The sequence below is a fragment of the Rattus norvegicus genome, chromosome 3, assembly GCF_021556685.1.
Source record: "Rattus norvegicus strain SHRSP/BbbUtx chromosome 3, alternate assembly SHRSP_T2T, whole genome shotgun sequence".
In the NCBI taxonomy this organism is placed as follows: Eukaryota; Metazoa; Chordata; class Mammalia; order Rodentia; family Muridae; genus Rattus; species Rattus norvegicus.
In genome coordinates, this window is record NC_141536.1 from 103,722,836 (window position 1) to 103,746,180 (window position 23,345).

The following is a 23,345-nucleotide window of genomic DNA, read 5'->3' on the forward strand; positions in this document are numbered from 1 at the left end:
TTGAACTTTGCCCCAGACGCAGGTCTCTTAATGCTCTGACTGCCACCTCTATGCCCAGGGTGGATGTGCCAGCCTGTGTTCACACCCCTGGAGCCATGTTCACACCCATGGAGGAAGGGCCAGTTTCTCAGAGGACGTAAGGTCCAGGCTAGGGCTACAAAGGGTCACATGAACAGAGTGCTGAACCAGGGGGGAGAGGAGAACATAGAGGGGGTGCTAAAGAAAAGGGGTATGCAGAAGTTAGGGAGAGCCAGAGCAGAATCACAATGCTGGGGGACACGCCCTCCCCTCACCCAATGGTGAGTATCAGTCTGCCTCTCCATTGCTTTGGCAGGGCGGGGAGGTTCTGGCTCTCAAGAGTCTGCCCCAGCTCCTTCTCCTTCCCCCTGCTCTCCCCTTTGGCTGTGATCCAATTAGCACACACCCTCAGGTTTGCCACTGGGTGCCTGGGACAAGTAGGACTAAAAGGAGGGCTGAAGTGATTAAAATTCAATACCGGGCCTCCTTCCAGGAGCTGACAGCGTAGTCTAACAACACCAATTCCAAAGTTAAAACCAGTTTGGTCACACAAACACTATTTTTAAAGCTCCTATTGTATCCCTCAGTGAACTCATTCTGTTCAATCACTTATCACCTGTAAAGGTACCTGGATAAAAGCTGGGGGCAGGGCTTATAGAAAGATTCAAATGGCCAGGAGAAGCCAAAACAGATGTGATTCTCTGGGTAAAAGCAAAGCAAAGCAAAGCAATACAAAACAAAAAAACCCCAAACTGTTCAACTCAATATGTATTCAAAAACGTGCCGGGATAAACACAGTATTGAAAGAAAAACTCCCGGAAGTCTGTAGACAACTTGCATGTAAGTAGCAGAGAAACCATGGCAAATTAATGTGGGGGGAGGTGTCTCAAGACTGGGACGATGTATCCTTAAGCTCTGTAAGGGAAGTCTCTCCCTGTCTTTCTGTCTCTCTGTCTCTGTCCCTCTGTCTCTCTGTTTCTGTCTCTGCCCCCCCCCCCGGTGTGTGTGTGTGTTTGCTGTGTTTGTACTATACACATGTGTGTCTTCCCATGTGCCTCATGTGTGGTTGTACTCACGTGTGGTGGTCAGAGGAGGATGCCAGGTGTCTTGTATCACTCTCTGTCTTATTTCCTCCATCCAGAGTCTCTCACTGACCCCTATGTTTTTCTTTTGGCCAGGCTACCTGGCCCAAGACTTCCTAGAATCTCCAATGTCCACCCTAAAGCACCGGGGATACAGGTACACGTGTGCCTGATTCACCCAGCTTTTACCTCGGTGGTGGGGATCGTGGCTCCACACTTCTCCCTCTTCCTATTTAACGAACCCTAAAGGAATCAACTTCACGCAACCACAAATGACTTGATTTCGACCTTGACATTCTAATAGCTGATTCCACCGTTCCTGTGCCACAGTGTACGGATCCTGTACAGGCTTAAGGTTTTTTTTTTTTTCTTTTTCTCTTTCATTCAGTTTGATTATCTCTCTCCATCATGAGGACAGAGGATGGCATTCTTAAGGACAGACAGTATCTGCATGAAAATACACGGAGGGTTTGAGTGATCAGTTTTCTACGTCTGCTTCTTTTGTGCTCTGTCTTTAGAAGTAGAGAGCGAACTCTAAGTGAGACTAAGGCGGGCAGTTATCACAAAGCAGGCAACTGTGTTCTCCACTCGCAATTCGTGTTTTATAAATAATAGAGCCAATGCAAGCTGGATTGTGCAAATCACAACTGCACTGTTTAGGGGCACAAACCACCGAACGTGAGGTACAGTTTGCTGCAGGGATGGATCTAGATCAGTTTGCCTAACTACCTAGTTTGCTAACTGGCAAACTGGCCAACTGGCCTGAACATTTTGGTGGAAAGAACCTCTCAGCGTTCATCCGCACACAAAATTCAATGATATAGGAAATACTGTCATCCTTTTGTTTATCTTGTTTCCTTAAATTTTCTGTATTGAATTAGATAGAAAATGCTGGAGGAGACTTCATTACAGGGATGGATAGAGACCAGCACTTGTCCAGGTGTCAGCGAAGTGTTCATCATTGATCCTGCTTGTTAGTCAGGGAAAAACACGGCCATCTGCTGTGGGAGGTGTGATCAGTGCTGCTGCGTGGGATTCGCAAGAGCTGCTCCCGGGGGACAGTCACCCCATGGCAGATCTTAATTTGGCCCATGCAGGTGTGACCCCACTTTGCTGTTAGTTGCTGTGACATTGTTAGCTTGTATCTGGGAGAGGGTGTGAAAAATCCGGGGAAGGCTTATGATAGGCACATGAAATAAACAAGTTCTGTATGATCGATGCCGGAGGTTGTTAAAAAAAAAAAAACCCTTGTATAAATCAATGCTGCTGTGAGTTTTGCCCGGTAATGGCAAAAGGAAGAAAATGGAAGAGTGGAGGCCAAGTAGAGGACAATGTCACTGATTTGTGTGTCTCAAGATGCCCCGCCTGAAGCCCCTCTCCACTCAGCAGCCTCGCTTTTCTTTCATAAAAATTCAAAAACGCATTTTGTAACTGCATTACGGTGAATATAACCCAGAGTACCTATTATTATTTATTCTTTATTAAATATGCTTAGGTGTCTGTGTGCACGTGTGTGCATATGTGTGCATGACATGTGTAGATGCATGTGTAATGTGTGTGCTCTCGTGTGCGAGTACAGGTGTTCTGTGTGTGTCTGAGGGCAGAGGGAAACCTTGGCTGTCAGTCTTTCCTCTCCACCTTACGGGAGACCTCGTCGTTGCTCACTATTGTGTAAACTGAGCTAGCTGGCCCCTGATCTTCCAGGGATTCACCTGTCTCTGTCTCCCATCTTGCCAGAAAGGGGTTGGGACTGAAGACCAATGCTCCCATCTTCCTAACGGTTCTGGGAATTTGAACTCAGATCCTCCTGCTTAGCAAATGGTTTACTCACGGAGTCATCTATCCAACCCTAATATGTGTTTTGTCTGATAATAAAAGTAGTGAACTTGAAACACACTTTGTGGATGTTGTGATTGCTGTGGGTCCTGAGCCTCAGACCTGCTTGGCGATGGTGCCTGGCAGTTAGACTTGCTCCTTCGTGGAAGAGGTAGTTAATGAGTGGATTGAGAGATGAGCCTTTTCCTGTTCTCTTGGGCTCACAAGGAAGGAGAAATAGGAAAATAGTTAGTGGTATAAGGGGTAGGAGGGGGGCTTAAATACACACTCTTTTTATTTTTATGTTTTTATTTTCTTGAGACAGGGTCTCATGAACCAAGGCTGGCCTTGAAGTAGACACAGATCGTCAACTCATCGCCTTTCTGCCGTCTTCTCCCAAGTGCTGCGGTAACACGCCTGGGCTCACAAACAGGCCTTGCATTTTGTTTTTTACAGTAAAGCTGTGCTTAGACTTTTAGGGCAATGAGTCTTCTTTGTGAGGCACTGTAACATGCATGGGGGTACGAGATACTGACTAGTCATTCAAATTTACAGAACTTTAACATCAGCCATGGCCTCCGGGTGATAATGACCTAGGTTCGTCAGTTGTCACACATGTGCCTGTCTGGAGGGGCATACTGTGCACGTTCAGAGAAGAAAGGATGGTGTTCAACACGATTTTACTTCAAACCTAAACCCACTCATTAAAATAAAATGTATTTAAAAAAACAAACAAAGCCCTAACACAAAAGAGGCTGAGGCAGGAGCATAGCGACTTTGAGGCCAGCTTGGGGTAGATGGTACAATGCAGACTCAGCATTTAAACGAAGAACTCCCATCATAACCCAAGCAAATTAGAGGCCCAAGATGTCATTAAAACTAGACTGTCATTTAAAGAGACCCAAAGGGCCATCCATACCCACCCCATAACTACCTGCTGGCATAGCAACTCCCAAGGGCTTGTCCTGGGTGATACACTTGCCCCCTTTGTCCCAGGTCACACTTGGAGATGTTATAGCAACAGGCCCCGTAGTGAGGACATGACAACTCTAGACTCCGGAGGACAGTCAGCTACACCATCAGGCAAAATCAGTAGGAGGTAAGACCAACCAAACAAATCAACCACAAAGGCAGGTTGCATGCTAATTCGCATTGGTCTGGGTGCTGGGATGGGGCAGAATATTTTAAAATATTCACTCATTAATAATTTGTTTAAAATATTTTTGTACCTCCCTGTTTTCTGATGCTCCAGCCTCCTGAGGAAACGACTCGTGCACATCAGAAGCTGTTCTGAGCAAGGCACGCCTGTGATCTCATTCATCCTCACCAAACACTGTGTTGGTTTTCAGTTGTCATGGTCCCTGTTTTGTAGATGAGGAACTTAGGGCTTAGAAGGGTCGAGTCATTTGTACGAACACAGCTTTTAGGAAGCAAATCTGGAACAAAAAGCTAACTACCCCTTTGCTATGACATCCGCTCGTGACAGCTTAGATTCTGTATCCAAAGCACTTGAGCTTGTCAGTCATTAGTCATTAAAAAGTACACTGTGAGAAAAAGGGATATGTAACAGGTATAAATAGATGGATAATGGTGCTAACCTCTGACCTGTCTCATAAGCTACAGATTTCTGCCCTGAGCATCACGGAGAGTAGATTCTTGGCCCATTTACACTCAGTTCCTTGCTCTGTGTCAAGAACCAAGCATCTTTAAAAATGGCCTAGGAGGAATCGTTACCCCAGACTTCTTCTGGCTTTGCCAACAGGTTTTCACTTTCATGCTGTTTGAAAAGTGAAAGCAGAAATGCTCTCCGTGTGCTGGTGGCGTGCTGGTCGGGGTCATGCTAGTTTTACATAGCACAGGGCAGGCACTGTGCACTTGTCTCTGTCTCTCTCTTTTTTTGTCTCTCCTTTTCTCTCTCCATTAAAAAAATAGATCGGGCTAGAAATGCATTTTTGTTACTATCTCTTCCCAATGGCTATTTTCTTGAAGGCTTTGACCCACTCGGGTGGGAAAAGGGAAATTCTTAGATGAAGTAACGTGAGTGTTAGTCCTTGGATATTGGGTTTTTCTGTAACAACCCAAGAAGTTTTACTTTCTAAGTTGGTTTTGTAAGAAGATTTTAACACATGCACACGCGCCTACCTCCACACCCCTGACAAACAAATGGGGGCGGGACGAGCATACGTAAGTACATAATTTATTCGTATGACCAAGCTGTTACTAGAATTATGGTCTGGGTCTCAAACTCTACTTTAAACAGTTTTGAATATTTGTCTGAGGTGCTAACACAATTTCAGATACTTGGCCTGAGTGGGCCCAGTGAAAAGTTAGTACCAGTTAGAATTTTCTTTTCTTTGACTCTATATGTCTCCAGCCAAGACCATTCTTTCCCACATGGCTGAAGCCTCATGTGCTCCTCCTTGTTCCTCTGCACATCCTGCTTGCAGCTTCTGACTCTGATCTGACAGTCAGGACAGGGGAGCCCTGCAGCCACCTCCGAGGTCCCTCCGTGAGACTAAGGTCATAGAGACTTCTTTCCATTGACTTCATGATCATTTGCCCGTTAAGGGTACGTCTGTCTCATTTCTCGCCTTCACTTCCCGTCTAGTGTGGATACCTGGCACGTCAGCCAGCTACCTCTAGCACACACCAACTCATTCTCTGAACAACATCCTCTGCAAACGTGCAACGTGAGAAAGCATCCTGGGATAACTGTAAACCGACAGGGCACTCGAGAGAAGGCTTCGGGCAGCAGATGTGGCTATTTTCTATCATTTGCTCAGGGTCTCAGGAAATGAGCTCTGTCTCACATTACTTCATCTTCTGGTGAAAACTTATTTCTTTAGCTAAGACTTGCATTTTTGCTGTGGTGTCTTGGAGGCAGGAGTAGTTTGGATCACCTGAAATGGACAAGTCTTGGTGTTTTGAATATTGTTAACTTTAGTGAGAGGTGACTGACTGTCTCAGACCTCGGACAGGTTTCTGAGAGTCAGGAGTGGCTAGAGAACATCAGGTCCTGATGTTTCTGGCAGAGGTCAGAGGTCAGCTCACTTTGAACAGTAAGCATCTGTCAGCTAACATGAGCAGGACTAGAGTGGGGAGAAAGTCAAAGGGTATCTAAAACAAAAGCCTTTTCAGGTCCAGGGATTCTGAAGTGCATTCTGCACTGAACCCAAGTTGCTCATTTGCAGAGAAAGCACAGACACCTGCCTCTGGAAGGCAGGAAGAATTGCGCTTTGATTGACAGGTCACCGACCATTTAAAGATGCCCAGTACTTGCTCTTGAGCATGTAGCATGTCTGGGAAGGGAGGAGGCAACCCTTTTCTTGTTTTCTGCCACTCTTCTGATCTTGGATTGCATAAGATCACATGGCTGTAGTTAGCTACAGAGAAAAGAAATATTCTAGGAAGAAACCGCACCAGGGGAAAGACTAACAACAGTCATCATCCCCGACCCTGTCCCTTTCCTTCATCCCTTGTCTCCACCTGCCCCCATACTTAAGAAGGTGGAACTTAGATCCCAATCAGTTCGGATATAAAGAGCACAGGAAGGTCATATTCTCATGATGACCTTAAGAAATAAATCCCACCCTGAGTGGAACAGGGGCATTGCAAGCCTCCTGAATCCCATGGGTCAAACACTGGTTTTTAGAAGGGGTGGAGTGTGGTGTTTGTGGTCATGAACATTCTCTAGAAACACAGTATCTGGACCATTGCATCTGGAGACTAACTGTAGCAGGGCAGTTTCGGGCTTCCATGTCTAAGGATGGGGGAAATCCCTCGTCTTCCGAGATTGGTGTACACGATGGGGTAATCCTTTGATCCACAGAGGGCTTCTCGTCCTTGTTCACTACGCACAAGAGTCCTTCACTAGGCTCAGAGATAAGTGCAGTGTAGCATGAGTCAGTGACAGGTTCTGTCTTGCATCATGTCCTAAAATCCAGCTTTGCTTTCTGACCAAGAGAGTATCTCGTTTTACCTGTAGAGATTACGTCACCAGCTGGAAAGTGCCGCCTTGCTTCACCCATCTCACTTCCTGGTTTTTAGCCCGGATCCGAGGAGCCTGACTAACCTTCGTAATCAATGCCATCCGCATTCTACACATTGCCTGTGTGGTTAGTTATTTTGTCTCATTAAAAAGAGGCAGGAAATCAGATCATTAAAAAAAAATAGCTTGTGGAAATTTCCCTCATCTTAGACACAATTTCCATGGCACTTCCTGTTCAGTTTTCTGCGTGGCTTTCTGGTTAGGGAAGAAAGTACTCAACCGGACCCAGGAAGGAAGTTTCAATGTTGATCTTAAATACATCATTTCTAATTGAGAGCTTGGAAAAATATACTGGAAATATTCATTTAAAAAAAAAACAACCTTTGACTACAGATGTGAGGAATCTTCTGAATTTTGTATCTTGTTTGGCTGGGATGGTAATGTGTACTAACACTGGTCAGAACTGTGGCCAGTTTGTGGAGGGGGCAGCTGGTCTCAAGCTATGGCCTTTCCTCTTCCATTCCTGGGAGATGGTCCAGCTAGGACAGCTCCACACTGGTTATAAAAGAGCCAGGACTCACCTAGGCAGGGTTCAGGGGCCATCGGATTTGAGCTCTATAGTTTATTCACCTTTTATCTAAACATTTTATATCTAGGTTGTTGGTTCATTGTTTCTCTTCCTCCTCTTTCTCCTCTTCTTTCTCCTCCTTTTCCTCCTCCTCCTCTGTGTTTTTCTCCTCCTCTTTGTCCTTGTCCTCATCTGCCTACTCCTCTTCCTCCTCTCCCTCCTCCTTTTCCTCCTCTCCCTCCTCCTCTTCCTCTTCTTCCTCATCCTCCTCTTTCTCTTCCCCCACCCCTTCTCCTCCCCTCCCCCTTCTTCTCCCCTCCCCCTCCCCTTCCCTTCCCCTCCCTCTCCTCCCTCCTCCTTCTCCTCCTCCTCTTCAATCTTCTCTTTCTCACCTCTCCTCGTCTCTCATCTCTGACACCTTGGGCTCAGTCAGTAGCATTGCTCATCACCCTACTAAATTTCCACTGTGCTCCATGCCCTCAGCTGTACAGGCAACATTCATCTGCAAGTGCAGACATTTGGGGAATTGCAGAGGTACGAAGCAAGGCTTTATTAAACCTAAGCACATGATTTCTGGAGCCAATAGTGATGTGGTAAGAAGAAAACCAGCTTAAAGGATTCATTTTAAAACCAATTATAGGTAAGCTTAGCAACGTGGACCAAGTAGCATTTTGAAAGACTATTCATCTAGTGCATGCCTTAGGAAGTTAAAATAATACTACAAAACTCCACTTGCTTGAAGACATCCTGTAGACTTTAAAAAATACATTATCTTTCTTTTCACCAAGAAATTTAATCAAATGTCACAAAGTCAAGAGACTTGGGGTGACCGTGTGGCTCATGATCTTTCGAAGGCCATCTGAGGACTTTAGTTATTTAGGGACAATGTCCCTGTATTTGTATCTCTTTAGGTGTGCATGTGTGTGTGTTATATGTGTTGGTGAGCATGTGCATAGATAAACGTGCATGCTGTGATAGATTTTTTTTTAGTGTCAAAAGAGCTTAAGGAAATAAACAAGGTTCATAATCATAGCAAAGGATGAAGAACCTTGGGATATAAGAAAGCAGAAGGAGGAATAGGGGGCCAGTATCACCTCATCACAGAGAAATCATTTGCAAAAGAAAAATTGGAACCCAAGAAGAGCACAGGGTTTCTGGGACAGTTAGTTCTCATTTGCATAGCACCTTTTTGGTTAGTGGGTAAAAAAGCTTCTTGAATAGCAGAAGCAGCAGCAGCAGCAGCAGCAGCAGCAAAATCCAATACAATTCAACTACTGTCCAGACGCAGCTGTGATCCGGGTTTCCTGGGGGCCTTGACCCTTTCAATACACACATCATGCTTCTGCTTTCCCTCATTTTAATCTTTGGTGCTCTGAGGATAAGGAAAATCCTTGAGTTTTTTTTCTCTAATGATTGGCATTTTATATCTTCGCGGCTAATTTTTAGGTGTTAGTAGCTGATCCTCCTAATTATACTTTCTCTGTGGCTCTGCTAAGGGATCCAAAGGGGTCCACATTTGTAGCTGTGTGGAACACAAGGAACCTACAAGGGCTTGGGAGCAATAGGTCAGGGTAGACATAGACTAAAGAGCAATGTGGTCATGGACACATAAACTCTTTTCTTTATAGAGTAATTGAATTCAAGTATTTTGTTATAGTAATAGATGACAGATTCAGTCTTATTATTATTATTTTTAGTTAGAACTGTAGTCTAGTCTACTTGCTACAAACTATGGAGCTGCTGAATACATAAAATATGACTAGTATAATAGATATAAATATAAAATATAAAAGTAGTAAAAATGTATATCAATTCCTGAATATTTAATATGAAAAATAAGCCATAGTTATGTCAATATATTTTAAACATTGACTACATATTAAAATAGTACGAGTAAAGTTTAATTAAATAAAATAAACTGTTGAAATTCTTCTCAGTTCATTTATTTTTAATAGAGCCACCAGAAGACTAAGAATTCCATCCTAACTCTTTTGAGAAGCTGTTTCTAAAATGTGCCTCCCCCCTTCCACTCCATGACCATGAGACAATGAAGTGTCTATGACAGTTGTCTTTATTTGATGGAAAAGGGTGAGAAAAAGTCCCAAGAAAGGGTTATTTCCAGGAAGGACCTGGATGGAATGTTCTGGTAGGTAACTGCACAGCCTTTGCCACAGGGACTGTAAAATCCCTTCAATGTGGTTTCCTCAGGGTAGGCCAGCCCACTGACCTTGACTTTGTTGTAACTTCCTTCCTTCAAATCCGAAAAGACCTGCTGTTTCCAGTGTCCGAGACTCACTTTCACTTTCAGGTAAGAGTTTGAGTTTTCTTCCACAGCTCTCCCAACACATTACCCTCTTAGTGTGTGTGTGTGTGTGTGTGTATGTGTGTGTGTGTGTGTGTGTGTGTGTGTGTGTATATGTGTGTGTATGTGTGTTTGTATTGTGTATATGTGTGTGTGTCTGTGTGTGTGTATGTGTGTGTGTGTCTAAATTCTTTGTCTCAGTTTGTTTTTTCAGAATGATGATGTTTCTGAGTGCTGTTCTAACCAGTTCTTCAGAATCTCCAGATAGCAAGACCCTAAATGGTAATGGTAGTATTTCAGACTGCATGCCAGTCTCCTTTGACTCAGTCCTATCCTCCCTAAGCTACAGGTATGATTTCAGCCCATCTCCCTTCCAGGACCTTCATATGTTTCAGTTTTATTATAAAAGTTACTGTGTGTTCATTAGTAAAGACAGAGAATATGCTAAAGGAAAAGCCATTCTTATTGCCACCCTAGTCATTAATAATGGGTCAGGTTAGCTGTTCTCAGAGTTAACTTCTTACCTTGCGTTTCCTATGTGAGATAACAAGGTACCCCAGATTGCATGACGTGTTGCTTTGCTGGTCCAGAGTTTGGAAGCTGATATTTTCACTGAGGAGCAAGGGTCAAGACCAACACAATGCTCCCTACCAGTGTTGGAAAGGGCCAGATTGTTTGACCCTTTCAGCTCTGGCATTCCTTGGAAGGAAGCTGCCAGCACCTTGTGGCTATGGTGCCTTCTTCTAGCTCCATGAGCAGAATCCAACCTCTCTCTACTTAGTGGTCATATAGCCCCTGCCATATGTCATTTTTAGAAGTCTGTTATCTGTCTATCACATCTATCAACCCTAAGACACATTATCCCCTTAGTGGTCATTCAATGCCAAGTAGAGGTATTTACACTCACACAAATGCTCAGTGTTGCAAAGTGAAGAATGACAAAGGTTTTCTTTTGGAGGGTGGGAGTTAAAACAAAGGCAGAGTGTAAGAAGTCGCCTTCTCACTGAAGAAGCAGACTTGATGCCTGTTAGACAGAGGCTGATGGCCAGTATGGGAGAAACCATTCAAAGAAAGAGATGATATTCAGAGTCCATTCACGAAGGCTTCAGGATAAGAAAGAGTGTGGTTCAGAGTCAGCAGATTTCTTATCAGGAATCCTGCAGTTCTGCTGTACTAGAAATGGAAGCAGGGAGGCATTGCTATAGCATGGAGATATTTATTCATGCAAAAGCCTCGGGAGGTGTCATATAGGAAAGGGGGGAGGGAGCAGACGAGAAAAGAACCAGGCCAATGCCACAGGCCAATTGTTGACCATTGTGGACATGATGGTGCCCCAGTTAGACACTTCCAGAATGCCCTTCAATGACAATGGGTGGAGATACATAGAGATAGAACAAATATCTGCGTGGTGTGTTTCACATGGCAATCTACTGTGAACATTTCCCCAAGTAAGCGCCTTTCTTCCAAGCTCTCCGGGACTTCCCCGTGTTCTATGTCTAGAGATAGGGTGTATGTTCAGCCACTTCTCTTTCTTGCCTGTGATTGCTGTATCCTTCTCTATGTAAAACACACCACGATGATGCTCTTAAACCTTTCACAGATCTAAATGATTTTCTTTTCTATTTGTGCTCATAGTTTAGGGACACCAGAGCCCATGATGAGGTAGGGCATCATGGTATGAAGCAAAAGACTACTCACCTCATTACAGACAGAATGTAGAGAGAGAAAGCAGTATAGAGAAGGTCCACACAAAAATACTCTTCAGGGTGTATCCTCCAACCAAACCCACTTCCTCAAGTGTCTACCACCTCCCAACAGGGTTACCAGCTAGGGGACAAGCTTTAACTAAATGAGTCTTTGTGAATATTCAGATCCAAAATATTCTGGAAATCCTGTTGGACACTGTCTGGGTCCCGATCGGCTACTGCCAACTTCCTTGGTGCTCTGTTAGTACTGGAGCTGACTCTCAGGCTTGAGTGAACAGGACTGTTCAGATCAGCAGCCTGTGTAAGTTCACAGTTCTAGATGCTGGACTGGGAGACGCAGTGTTAAGTAGAAGCTGGTGGTGTGAGGGTGTGACTGGGAGGAGAGGAGAGAGGGGCTGTGATTGGGATAAACAAAGTGAATAAACAAGTAAAGGAAAGAACCAAACCCAACCAAACAAAATGCCACTCCCACCTTGAGCTGCCTCACAGGCTGAGTTTGTGGTCTTTTTTTAACAGACTTAATCCAGAGTAGGTGGAGCCATGTGATAGGCCTAGGTCGAATGGTTGGGATCCTTATAGAATGATTTCCTTAGGATAACTTACTGGAAGTGTGAGGGATTCATTCTAAGGAAAGAAGACAACACTGGTGACTGTTAAAATGTTTATTTCTAGGCAGTAGACACTTCCTGCAGGAACCTGGGCATGTATGAGTCAGAGGTGAACCTGTTCTGATGAAGTGGAGCTGGCCCATTTATGTCTATTTTCCCATGGCTCTGGTGTCAGAGCCTCTGAGGAACCTTCCAATCTTGGAGAACCACACTTTACAAATGTCAGGGCCAGGTGACCCCACATTCTATTTTGTTGACGTGTTTGCTCTCCATCCGTCTGATTGGACCTTTGTCTGTCTGGCTGAGTCTGGCTGCTGGGTCATTTGTAGATCATTATCTCTGGGTCCTCACTGTGCCTCCTTCCTGAGTGGTCAGTAGGTACTTGTTATTCTCAGAGAGCAGCCATTACACAACACATCAGAGGCAGGCAGGATCCTGCAGATAAAGCTGAAAGAGAAGAATGGACCACACCTTGTGGAAGGAGATGGCTCTGAGCCTGCATGAGACAGATGGATTCGGGGAATTCCCCTGACTCAGGGCTTGGGGAATATAGACGGCAAATCATGTTTAAATGCAATTTTAATAAAAAGTGATTCTGAAAACAAAAAGCTCTGGATTGGTTACTTTTCTTATCACACCAACAAAATGTCTTGAAAAAGTAACTTAAGGAGTTTTACTTTGATTTCAGTCCATTATGGCAGGAAAGTCAAGATGTCAGGAAGTTTGGATCACGTCATATTCAGTCAAAAAGCAGGGAGAAAGATGGATGCTGGTTCTTAGCTCATTTTCTTGGGCCAAGATCGCAGCTCAGGGAATGGTGCAGCCACATCAATTAACCCAGTCTGTAGACTCCCCCCCGGATAGGCTCAGAAGTTGGTCTCCTAGATGGTTCTAGGCTGGTGGTTCTCAACCTGTGGGTCAAGATCCCTTTGGTAGTTGAACAACCCTTTCATGGGGTCACATATCAGATATTTACATTACAATTTTTAAAAGTGAAATTACAGTTATAAAGTAGCAATGAAAATAGTTTTATGGTTGGGGGTTACCACAACTCAAGGAACTGTATTAAAGGGTCACAGTGTTAGGAAGGTTAGAATCACTGCTCTAGATCCTTTCAAGCTGAGAGGCAATAGCAACTGTCAGAAAACCCAAGTTTCTGTTTGTGTAGTTGAGAAACAGGATCCAGTGAAGGCAAAACCCTCATCGTTGGACACACAGCAAGTGGTGGCATGATCACATACCATGGAAACCACAGACACAGAGATTCTGTGCTTTGACTATATTTTTATTCCTTTTCATTTTGGATAATGGAGAAAGAGAGAAGAGGAAATAACTCATACTTAAAACAGTGGCTGTGTGTAGACATCAAGCAAGATGTCTTTCATACTCTTATTTGTTTTCTACTTCTGCCAGCATCAAGTACAATTCCAAGTGGGCTTTTTCTGTAGAGGTTCCATACTGGGTCTAGAGGAGCTCACAGCGACCAGAGCACTGATGTCACCACATGGTTCTCCAGCTTGGCTCTATCAAATTAACCTTCCTGATGTCCGATTGCAGAGAGATCTGAGAAGAGATTTCCAGACTAGTTAAAGCAAACGATGACAAAGAAGATGCAGAGCCTGTTACCAGTCAAGCCTCTGCAAGGGATAGGAATGAAGCAAATCTGTTTAAAAGCGCCACTGCCCAAACCTGCCCACAATGTGTTCTGAAAGGTACTTTCTTCATACTAAAGTTGGTACTACAGAAATAGGTGAGACATAAAGAGAGACCCTCTGTTTCAAGTCAGACTCCCTTGGGAGACCTTTTGTTCTGTGACTGGGAATCCTTTTGTAGGAATCAGTCCTGCATGTGGGGCATGGCCTTAGGTGGGACATCAAAACTGGGGACAGGCACATAGTTCTATTGAGTTTGAACACCAGCATTCTCCATCCAAAACAAACCTAATGGGAATGTTAAGTTCCCCGGAGCTCATAACATTGTGGACTTTGGTTCAGAAGTCAGAGATAAAGAAAGATTGTATGACAAGGACTAGGCTGTGTAATGGAATTGACCTTCTCTGGTACTGTGTTTTCCTAACTCTTGAAGTTCACTGCAATGCAGGGGAGAGACTTGTGAGTTCCTGGAGGAGGCAGCATTTGAAGTCTCTCAGAGGTGAGCATGGTGGGCTTTGCTTCTCCATTCCTCCAGTTGGCAGGGTCCACAGTCATTTCTCTTTACCCAAGTCATATGGAAACTATAAACTACTTCAGTAGTGGGACCAGCTGACCTACCTCCTCTCCAGTCAACCATTGCATAAGGCCCAGAACATACTGACTCCCCAAGGGTGTCCATCTCATTTGCTCCTTGCTCAGTCCATTAGTCAGTTATGGTCTGACAGAGATGAGAGAAAGAGTGGTTGGATGGGGACCAGAAGTGGAGAAAAGTTTACTCACTGATGAAAGAGAACTGTGTAGCAAGACTTCCCGCTCTCCTGGGTTCTTTCTTTGAGTGTGCTACCTAAGGCATCCTCATCTATTACTCCAAGTTATTCTCTTGTTTCTCTTGTGGGTTAGTTATCTGAAGTCCCAAATGTGTACATTTCATGCTATTAGTGAAGGAATATAGTATCCAACTTGCATTTCAGTACAGTAGTTCTGAGAGAACGAATGAAGGAGAGTAGGGCTTTGAACTCAGTTAGACTGACTTTAAATGTAGATTCTACCCGGTTTAAATTTCTTCTCCTACTTGTGACTCACCATAGTGTTCTTAAGTGTGACGTGGATATGATAATTGCACCTACCATCAGAACACTAATTAAATTATGTATTTTATACAAAGTAACTAATTCATCGTGACTTTTCAAAATACAAGTTGCTATTCTTCTCAAATGCAGGTGATGTGGTAGGTGTGAAGTTCATTCCAAGAACTTTATCTAGTGATGCAGACATATTTGACTGTCTACACACCGTCGAGCATAGCTGACACCTTACTAAGAGTCTGGATTTTTTTTAAGGAGGCCATTGTCCTCCCTCATCACCCTGTCATCAGCGAGACTAGGCGCAGAATAGTCTTTCATACCCATGACATCATCCATTTCTGGTGATTGGTTCAGAGTGATCAGATGACGAGAGAGAGAGAGAGAGAGAGAGAGAGAGAGAGAGAGAGAGAGAGAGAGGGGGGGGGGGGGGGGGGAAGAATAGCTGGATGGGGTATTAGAAGTAGAGGAAGATTTTCTTGTTGGTGAAAGGGCGACTTCCCTCTGTCTATCTTCTAACTTTTGGTGGTCTGACATTTACCTGGAACAGCAACAGTTATGAAAGAAGCCAACACAGAGGGAGGAGGCTAGAACCTAGCAAAGCGGAGGTAGGCTAGCTGCTCGGCACAGATGTGGCCATGCCTGAGCATTTCCTGCTCTGTGAGAAAATGATATATCTGTTGAGTCATGACTTTTTTTGGACTCACAGTCAAGAAAAGTTATAGTTTAGTTCTGTATCTTGCTCCCAAGTCCCACAAGAACAACTCAGCCCCAAAGGGATTTGAATTATTTATTCCATCCAACCCAGGCAGGTAGCAAGTGGCCAGCAGATCAGTCTTAAATGCCCTCCATGGCTTCTAGTGCCCAGGGCGTCATATTTTGAATGTTTGTCATTTAATAAATAGACAGCTTCTTGGAGACCCACAATGAAAACTCAGCTGTATTGCCTCCAGGTAGTCTAATGGCTCACAGTCAAGGAACACCACAATCCGACATGCTTCGGCAGTTTTAACGATGTTCCCATCTAGGGCTCATAGTGAGCCTCGTGGGTTTCTAAACAGCAAGAAGGTAATTATCTAAAGCAGACCTCATTTCTAGGGCATACGTTACCACACTCAGTTCTGCGGTGAGTGTTGCTCGCCTTTTATTGAGATAACAGATTTGTGTTGGGTAGATAGCATGTCTTTAAAAATTATTTTTTATTAATTCTCTACAAATTTCATACATTGTATTTTGATCGTATCCATTCCCTCTGAACTCCATTCCCTACCCACCCAACTTTGTGTTCCTACAAAACCAACGAAACACTTAACTGGGAATCTGGGAGGAAAGGTTGGGGGTGAAGTACGTAAGATTAAATCAGTCTGGGGAGGATGTCTCAACGTTTTCTTCTCCGAGGGGCCGTGCCCCAGTTTTATAGATGATTCTCTGATTTTTGTCTGGGGAATCAGTAGTAAAACATATTTTTTTGATTCTACTGGAACTAAAGCTGAAGCTCAGAAGTCTTCATCCCAAGACTGCTGTCTACCCCAAAATGGATATCTCTCATAACTTCCATTATTTTAAGCAGAGCAGGCAGAGGCTTTCTACAAATCCTTACCCCACTCAAAGTCTAGATACCTAAGAAAGAAAACACTGTGCCATGGTTCCTTTGGAGAACTTTGGTCATGCAAGCTCCTATCTCAGGAATAAAGACTGAAGCTTCCTGTCCACACAGCTGGGCAGACTTGTGTTACTCCCCACTGTTCCCTTTCAATCCCATATTATGTGCTCTGCTGGCCAAAAAAAATAGCTTCTGGCTATCGTATGCTCAGAACCCAAGGAGGGTTGGAACTGTATGTAATTCAATGGTAGAGTGTATGCGTGGTGTGTGCAAAGTGCTGGGTTTAGTCTTAGCACAAACCAAACACCAAGCAAAACTCTCTCAAAGCCACAAGCGTTTCCTGAAAATCACCTGTACTCCTTTAAATTGTCCACATTTCCTCCCCTTTCTGCCCTTTTTGCAGAAAGAAGTGCAAAGTTTCTGAGTGGCACTGGATCAGTGAGTTACTTCACTACTGTGATTTTTCTAATGCTATCCCCTCCCCCCTGCATGCTAATAGATTTGCATGCCTTTCTTCTTGTTTCATCGTTGCCAGTTTGTCCCAGCAAACCTTCAGAGGGCAGAGGGCAAAGTTCTGCTTATTCCTGATAATAATTAAGAGTAAATTCCTTAGGATGACATACTTCACAGTCACAGAGGCATGGCTGGTCCCACATACATTCTCACCTCACATAGTTCTGTACCAGCAGGCCTCAGTCCTCTATGTCCTTCATGTGGGCATAACTTCAGGGGATTGTGAGTGACCTTGACTGATAGGACCAAGTAACAGAGTAATAGGCCCAGGACTGAGACCATGCAATTGCCCCTGGTACTGCACCTATGGTAGTCAAATGAATACCTCGACAATCACCCTGTCTTAAAAGTGATCATAGCAGAGAAAGCAAAAATAAAAAGGAAGATCGTTAACTAAACACCAGTCTCTGCTTCAGTTCCTGATTACACACTACTATTACTACTATCTTAATCTGCATTGGTCAAATTGTCATAATTTATATTAATTAATGTAATCCTCCAGACAATAATAATAAGTATGTAGGAGGAAAAATATTTTCTCTTAAAGGCATTCTCTGCAAGGAAAGAGATTCAAAAGAGAAACACACACAAAAGTTTTCTATGCATTCATTGCTAGAGTTGGGAAGACAATCCAGAGAAATGAATCAGTCTGGAGATAACATATCAAGGAAGCTTCAGACTTGAGTACTGTTAATGTGTGGGACAAAGGCAGATAGATGACTGGGGGAACAGGAGGCAGTCAGTGAGTCAGGGGTGGCTCCTGCAGGTAGGACCAGAACCAATGCCTTCTTTGTTGATTACATCTCTAGAGATGCAGTCATGTTTCTCTTCTTGGAGCAAGCAGAGACAATCCCAATGTAGCTAGAACAATTTCTTAAGTCCTCCTGTGTCTGCAGTTTCTCAAAACCAACCAGCTCCAAGTGATCAAGCCAAAACAAACAAACAAACAAACAAACAAACAAACAAACACATGTTTAGGGGTGACATGTTTCTGGTAATTTTTAGCTGTGTTGGTGTGTTATGCCCTGTGTCTTATTAACTATTAATCTTATGTAAAAGTGGGATACAGAAAGAGTTAAGTGTTTTAATCAGGTTATAAGTTAGGAAATCGGAATTTAATTCCTGGTGTTCTGGGTCTAGAACACAAGTTTAATCAGCACCCTATGGGGCCTTAATAGGCAAAATATTTCATGAGAGAAAACAGATGGTTTGAAAATGGTAAACAGATGGTAGAAAGCACAACAGATTCGCTAAGCCGGTTTCATCTCTTTACCTTCTCTGTGCCTGAAGGGTGGTGGGGCAAGTTGGACAAAGCCCATGCTCCAGGCAGATCTTTTGGAGACTGGCCTTACTGTGTCCCGATCAGTTTTTAAAGATCTGTGAGAGACAGATAAGTAACATGTGCTCTTCTTTTTTTTTTTGATGTTTAGACTGAAATGTAATGACTTACCTACTTTGGAATACAGACACATTAGTCATGAGTTGCCTTGAGTCTTTAGGAATGGGAAAGAGACTCTCTTGCTACCTCCCCCGACCCCTTCTGCTAGTGATTGTTGCATTCTAGGGCTTCATGCATGTTAGGCAAGTGCTGGATCACTGAGCTATATTCCAGTTGGGTAATATGCATTTTTAACCTGCTCCCCAGGATTCTGATGTCTGTACTCTTTGAACTACATTTGGAAACCAGTTGGCTTTTGTGTCTTTTTTCTGCCCTGTGTATGACAACAGGAGATTTGCCACTGTGGGACAGAAGACTGTAAGAACAAGACTGTGGAGTCAGATATTGGAAGATAAGGGCCACTCTCCACTCCTTACTTCCCACACTGATTTCTCTTGTGAAATCAAGTAAAAGGAGACCAAAAACTACAGGGCCCAGATGACATCCCTGTCTAAGAGACACTGGCCTCCATCCATGGTCATGAAAACCTGTTCTGTTGTACATTGGAGTTAATAATATTGCAGAGAATCCTGGGGATGGGGAGAGTCAAAATCTCTTAAAGAAGTAATTCTAGAATTTCTTCTTGCTCTTTTTCTTTGAGCTTTATACACCCTCTGTTTACAAGCTTGTTTTAGCACACTGTCATGCAGTCATGACCCCCACAGTGCTTTCTACACCAAATGGCCTGGTTGAACATTTTATGGAGATGGAGTGCAGCCCTAGTTCCTCAGGCAACCTCCATTGACCCATGAAAGATGATACATGATATTAGTGCCTTGAGAGGAACATGTGAAAACTTTATTAGTTTATTTATTCACTTTATAGCCTGATCACAGCCCCCTTCTTTCTCTCCTCCCCGTTTAACCCTCGCACACCTCTCTCAATTCCCACTCCCCTTTTCCTAAGAGAAGGGGAGGCCCCACATGGATACCAACCTACCCTGGTACATCAAGTTGCAGCAAGACAAAGAGCATCCTCTTCCACTGAGGCCAGACAAAGCAGCCAGCTATTGGAAAGGATCCAGAGGCAGACGACAGAGTCAGAGACAGCCCTCGCTCTAATTGTTTGAGGACTGACATGAAGAACGAGCTGCACATCTGGTACATCTGTATAGGGGGCTTAGGTCCGGCCCCTGAATGCTCTTTGGTCGGTGGTTCAGTCCCTGTGAGCCCTTATGGACCCAGGTAGATTTACTCTGTAGTGTCCTTGATCTCCCCTGGCTCCCTCAACCCCTGCCACTCCTCAAGAGACCCCACCTATGGTTTGGCTGTGTGTTTCTGCATCTGTTTCCATCCGCTGCTGCATGAAGCCTACTTAATTTTAAGCTCACTTGCCTTTGAGAGTCAACATAATTCAGGATCTGGTTTAAATTTAGAGTCACAGGCAGGAACAGTGGAGCAAGAAGAGAAAGACAATCTTTGTCCTCTCTTTGTCTTTCTTTCTGAAAGCAGGTCAAAAAAAAATCACTTCCAATTCAGGGGAGCTCACTCTTCCAGCCCTAGAGCCCAGAGGTAAGGGATATCTTTATCTCTGAAGACACAGAGGCCCAGAGGAATGTGAGCCAACAGGTCTTGCTACATTCTGCTTAGCTTTGGCAACCTATCCTACCTTCTCCATCCAAGAACACAAAGAGCTTCCCTTCTCCACCCTGGAAGTTAAAATCTTAAAGAAGGAGTGCCTCATTTTGAGCAAGATGGAGACAGAGGAGACAACAGTGGCTTCCCAGAGAAATGTTTAAAGGCCCCTACTATTGACTGTGTTGGTCCCACTGATCAAAACAGCAGACTAGGTGGTTTCTGCCCTAGCACTCAGCCCTCAGGCATACAGTAGTTTTCCCTTGAAGGAACTATAAATGAGACTCTACCTCCTGGCTAGGGAGACCAGGAGGTTTGGAAAAGGAGCTGCCTTCTTTTTGACCCTAGGGAAACACTACTCCACTTCTACTCATAGCATAAGATGGTCCCTGTTGTGAAGAGATACCTACTCAAGATGTCAGACCTTTTCTACTTCTGGGTTATAAGAGAGGCTTGTCTTTGCCCTGGTGGACAGGTTGTTTATGAACTCCAGGCCTGTCTCCTGGGAGAACTGTTCTGCTGTTGACAATCCCAAAACCTTGAGGAGAAAGACCACTGACTCAAATCATCATGGACAAATTAGTTAAACCAAGCAATTAATTAAAGAAAACATTTTATATCTGTATGCAGCCTGCCTCCTCCTAAAGATAGTGCTCAAGAGCTCAGCATTAGACATGGGGAAGATAAGGTTTTAACAGCTCAGGGGCAGGGGATTTCCAAGTGGGGGATTTAGCAGGCAAATAGGTAGAGTTACCGAAGCAGATTATAACAAGGTAGTTATAACAAGGTTGTCATAAGAACACATGGATATAATAACCCTTTAAAACAAAGGTAGGGTCACGTGATAATCATAACAACTTTTTGAAACAAAAGCATGGTTGTTGTTTCTTGGAACAGGCTACAGAACAGTTTGTTGTTAAAGTTATACAGGTGGGGCATAGCACAATCCATGAGAAATTGAGTTAATCATAAGCCGGAGTAAACCTAGTTTGTTTTTACTATAAGATGGCTTCTAAGCTTAAGAGGGAGGCATCCGGGTCATCAGTGTAACAGAGAGATAAGAGTAGGAAAGAGATGATGTGGGGCCTCTACCATTTTGGATCACGTGAGAAGGAAAACACTAATTTGCTAATGGATCCCAAATGTGCCGAGTCCAGACTCTTCCTTAGCTCAGGATGAGATTAGGGACTAGAAGAGCTTTTTGAAATGACTGCTCTAGAGATGGCATAGGCAAAGAAGCTTGTGTGTCTCTAGTGAGTGGTAGAGAAGGAAAGCAATACTTCTGAAAACTTACTTGAGTATTTTCTTTACTTAAAGCTAGAGTCATGGTTGAGGCTGCTGTAGTGGAAGATAGATAGGCTGAGAAGATGGCAATGTGGGAATGTACTTAAGAAAGCATGTCTTTTCTTCCTCCCTCCCTCCCTCCCTCCCTCCCTCCCTCCCTCCCTCCCTCCCTTCCTTCCTTCCTTCCTTCCTTCCTTCCTTCCTTCCTTCCTTCCTTCCTTTCTCTTGCCCAAAGAGCATTTAAAAATAAACACTCAGAGTAGGGGAGTATTCTTATGCTTAGATAACGGGTGGATAGTCCTGCTATGATATGATTGGACAAAAGCAAAGATGAGCCATGGGCAGTGAATGGTGTGGATGGAGGAGGGCCAGGAAGGCCTGTCTGATCAGAGTTTTCTTGGTGCTTCTGGGACTTCAGCTCCTTTCCTCTAGGTGTGAGAAGAATGAGAGTCTGTGAAATCTACCAGCAGGTCACCTGAATTTGCTTTCCCCTTTGGGGGAACAAGGGAGTATATGGTGAGAGTGGCAAATGGCAAGATTGTGTATTTGGGGATAGTGTGCCCTGAACCCACCAGGGGACATATGTGTGGCCAACTGGCAACTCAACACAGCTCAGTGATTTTAATGTAGATATTATTGACATGGGGTGTAGAGGAGTCACATCGAACTCCCTTAGGGAAGATGCCCTACTAGTCAGCGGGGAAAGAGCAACAACTGGTCAGAGGCAGTGAACTCCTGTGATACCATAAAGGTTCCCTCTGTTGGTAGGGTGGATTTCAATTGCTTGGTTGGCTAATCCTCAGTGAATGTTTCTGAGAAAGCCCATTAACTCCTTTTCCCATTTCTCCATTGCCTGGAATCATTGTTTCCAACATCACATGCTACCTTTCCACCTTACATTTCAAACTCTGAGCCCGGGAAACAAGAATATCTCCTTGAAGATTCAGGAGAGTTTCTTTCCTAGGAAAAGTCATAGGTCAGGGATGGGTGGAAGAATATGTTCTTTCATAAACCAGAGACAGAGCTCTGGACGAGTGAAAAGTTATCTAGGGAGAAAGAAAAACCTTGAAGGCCATGAGAAGCTCTTAGGCCACGGGGAAGTGGCGGGTAGGAGGAGCTTTGCATTACTTTGCTTTCCCCAGACCCGCTTCAGGTCTTTCCTATACAATGCCCTTGCAGCCCCAGAAATCTAATTTAGAATATTATGCCTAGAAATCAGTTTGAGCCTAAAAACTAGGATTAGATAAGGAGAATTGAAGTGTAATTTTATTAGAATGACGGTATAAACATTTCTTTTTTTTTTTTATTAACTTGAGTATTTCTTATATACATTTCGAGTGTTATTCCCTTTCCCGGTTTCCGGGCAAAAATCCCCCTCCCCCTCCCCCCTCCCCTTCTTTATGGGTATTCCCCTCCCAACCCTCCCCCCATTGCCGCCCTCCCCCCAACAGTCTAGTTCACTGGGGGTTCAGTCTTAGCAGGACCCAGGGCTTCCCCTTCCACTGGTGCTCTTACTAAGATGTTCATTGCTACCTATGGGGTCAGAGTCCAGGGTCAGTCCATGTATAGTCTTTAGGTAGTGGCTTAGTCCCTGGAAGCTCTGGTTGCTTGGCATTGTTGTACATATGGGGTCTTGAGCCCCTTCAAGCTCTTCCAGTTCTTTCTCTGATTCCTTCAACGGGGGTTCTATTCTCAGTTCAGTGGTTTGCTGCTGGCATTCGCCTCTGTATTTGCTGTATTCTGGCTGTGTCTCTCAGGAGCGATCTACATCCGGCTCCTGTCGGTCTGCACTCCTTTGCTTCATCCATCATGTCTAATTGGGTGGCTGTATATGTATGGGCCACATGTGGGGCAGGCTCTGAATGGGTGTTACTTCAGTCTCTGTTTTAATCTTTGCCTCCCTCTTCCCTGCCAAGGGTATTCTTGTTCCCCTTTTAAAGAAGGCGTGAAACATTCACATTTTGATCATCCGTCTTGAGTTTCATTTGTTCTAGGCATCTAGGGTAATTCAAGCATTTGGGCTAATAGCCACTTATCAATGAATGCATACCATGTATGTCTTTCTGTGATTGGGTTAGCTCACTCAGAATGATATTTTTCCAGTTCCAACCA

At 44.1% G+C, this 23,345-nt stretch overlaps 3 long non-coding RNA genes across 3 annotated transcripts in view; 2 read left to right on the forward strand and 1 right to left on the reverse strand.

Moving 5' to 3' along the window:
• The first annotated feature begins 678 nt into the window (after window positions 1-678).
• LOC147995640 (uncharacterized) lies at window positions 679-4,863 on the forward strand. The gene is made up of 4 exons (XR_015684971.1): window positions 679-858; window positions 3,241-3,323; window positions 3,912-4,014; window positions 4,168-4,863. It is a non-coding gene; the product is annotated as an uncharacterized LOC147995640 (long non-coding RNA).
• Window positions 4,864-13,353: 8,490 nt separating this feature from the next.
• LOC147995641 (uncharacterized) lies at window positions 13,354-19,875 on the reverse strand. The gene is made up of 3 exons (XR_015683738.1): window positions 19,315-19,875; window positions 18,211-18,314; window positions 13,354-13,650 (listed from the first exon to the last, which is right to left on the reverse strand). It is a non-coding gene; the product is annotated as an uncharacterized LOC147995641 (long non-coding RNA).
• LOC147995642 (uncharacterized) overlaps window positions 14,087-23,345 on the forward strand; it is a 68,570-nt gene continuing 59,311 nt past the window's right edge. The window contains exon 1 of the long non-coding RNA XR_015683736.1: window positions 14,087-14,238. This is a non-coding gene — a long non-coding RNA (uncharacterized LOC147995642). The remainder of the gene's footprint in view (window positions 14,239-23,345) is intronic.